Source organism: Leptonychotes weddellii, chromosome 8 (genome assembly GCF_054177405.1).
Source record: "Leptonychotes weddellii isolate Sample4059 chromosome 8, ASM5417740v2, whole genome shotgun sequence".
NCBI classification, from domain to species: domain Eukaryota; kingdom Metazoa; phylum Chordata; class Mammalia; order Carnivora; family Phocidae; genus Leptonychotes; species Leptonychotes weddellii.
In genome coordinates, this window is record NC_138376.1 from 118,909,976 (window position 1) to 118,912,513 (window position 2,538).

Genomic DNA, 2,538 nt, shown 5'->3' on the forward strand with positions numbered 1-2,538 from the left:
ATGCCTGGGTGGCTCACTCAGTTCAGCATCTGCCTTCGGCTCAGGTCATGATCCCAGAGTCCTGGGATGGAGCCCCACATCTGGCTCCCTGCTCCAGGTTGAGCCTGCTTCTCCCTCTGCCCCTCCCCCTGCACGTGCATGCTCTTGCATTCTCTCTCTCAAATAAATGAATAAAATCTTTTTTTAAAAAAAAAAGTAGATGATAAACTAACTATAATTGTGGGCTTGTCTATTTTTCTTTGCAATTCCATCGCTTCTCGGCCTTTTGGGTAAGATCAAGTGTAGTATCTGTTCTTATCAGTTTATTTTTCTTTGCAGTTCCTTCATGTTTGTCAGTTTTGGCTTGAGGCTCTACTATTAAATGCATAAATAATTAGGATTATTAAGACTTCTTCATGAATTGACCCCTTTATCATCATGAAATGGCTCCCTTTATTGCTGGTAATATTTATTCTGAAATCTACTTTTTGTGATATTAATGTAGCAACCCCAGATTTCTTTTGATTACTCTTATCATGGTATATTTTCCCATCATTTTCTCTTAAATTTATTTACCATTTTTTAAAATATCTCTTTATACTTTTCCTTATTCTCCTTATTTGGAGATTCCATTGTTCGAACTTTTTCTACAGCTCTCTGATATTATCTTCATTTTTGTTCATTCTTTACCTCTATTTCAATATGAATATTCTTTATTGCTATATCTGCCAGTCCACTGATTTCTTTCCTCTGCAATATCTAACCTACTGTTAAACTCATCCAGTGTATTTATCATCTTAGACATTATTTTTTTCATCTTGAGAAGTTTAATAAGGGGATATATACATTTTTCCCCAGCTTCTTGAAGAGGTGTATTACGATTACAAACACTGTTTTAACATCCTTATCTACTAATCCTGTCATGTGCATCATTTGGTTGTTTCAGTTTTAATTTTTAGTTTTACTGCTCATTAAGGATTATATTTTCCTGCTTCTTTGCCACACCTGGTAATAATTTCTATTATTTGCCAATATTATGACTTTTACCTTGTATGTCGGGTGCTATTGTATTTCTATAAATATTCTTTACCTTTATTCTGGGACAGAGGTAAGTTTTTTTAGTATGATCCTTTCAGGTCTTGCTTTTAAACTTTGCTAGGCAAGACCAAAGCAGTATTTAGTCTATGATGGATTTTTCCCACTACTGCAATAAAAGTCTTTTGAGGACTTTTTTTGATATCCCATCAATTAAGAGGTTTTTTAGTCTGGCTGGTGGAGCTATTCTCAGCCCTAGTTCAAGTACTGTTTTCTCTAATCCTTTTAGGTGGTTCTTTCTTTGGTCTCAGTTCCCTCACATACATGTACTTATCAGTATACACTTATGATAAGAAGACTTGAGAAAGAACTCTACAGGTCTCTCTAAATGCAGCTGTATCTTCTCTAGTACTCTCCCCTGTCAACTCAAACCTCCATGGACTCAAGCCCTCTCTTCTCCGTTGAAGGAGACCAGCAGGTTCTATCTGGGTTTTTATCTCCCTGTATTACAGCCATAAAACTTTCTTCAAGCAAGAATTTGGGACAATGTTCAAGTTCACCTTGTTTGTTTCCTATTTCCCAGGCATCACTGCCCTTTGTTGTCTGATGTCCAATATCTTAAAGACCACTTTCATAGATATTTCATATATTTTTACTTATTTAAGAGGTTAAGTCTAGTTCCTTTCATTGCATTTCCACTGGAAAGAAAAGTCCCAGAATTGAAGATTTAAATTTACAAAGTACTGATCCAAATAAAAGTAGACACCAAGTTTAATATAGTATACCCTCATTCTTCCCAAGGATATAATTATTGGTAAAAGAAAATGGATGATTACTAAGAATGGTAAGAACTGAAATTACCTTAATATTTTTCATTTCATACACAATAAAGGGAAGAAGAAAGATTTTTTCCATAAAGACATCCGATTCTGCCTCAACTTTTATTTTCTCAACTGCTATGATCTGTTAATTTTCCCATCAGCTACTTCCAAGGAAGAACATTTCACCAAATTCAGCGAATGGCTAGCTGTCATTCAGTGTGGACACTGTTTTTTTTGTTTTGTTTTGTTTTGTTGTTGTTTTGTTTTGTTTTTGTTTTGTTGCATTGAGAACAATGCAGAGAATCACTCTGGGAATAATCTGGAAAGACTATGAATAGTGCTCAGTTGTGTTTCCCTTTTACTGCTGCTTTTATGGACTTTATATTGTAGTTGGGTTGAAGTTCATAGAAGTTTTAATAAATGTAAACCCAGGGAACTCATAAACCAGGTCCCAAACTCTACAACTGTAATTGTTCTTTATTTTGCTCTGCTCTAAGGAATGCTGACACACACTCATTTCTCAAAGAAATTTTCCTCTCTATCTAACTTATGTGTTTATTTAGGAAATTTTTTTTATTATGTTATGTTAATCACCATACATTACATCATTAGCTTTTGATGTAGTGTTCCATGATTCATTGTTTGCGTGTAACACCCAGTGCTCCATTCAGTATGTGCCCTCTTTAATACCCATCACCAGATT

At 34.8% G+C, this 2,538-nt stretch overlaps 1 pseudogene; it reads left to right on the plus strand.

The window, feature by feature from the left end:
- Nucleotides 1-249: 249 nt before the first annotated feature.
- On the plus strand, nt 250-410 carry LOC115941191 (U2 spliceosomal RNA; annotated as a pseudogene).
- The last annotated feature ends 2,128 nt before the right edge of the window (nt 411-2,538 follow it).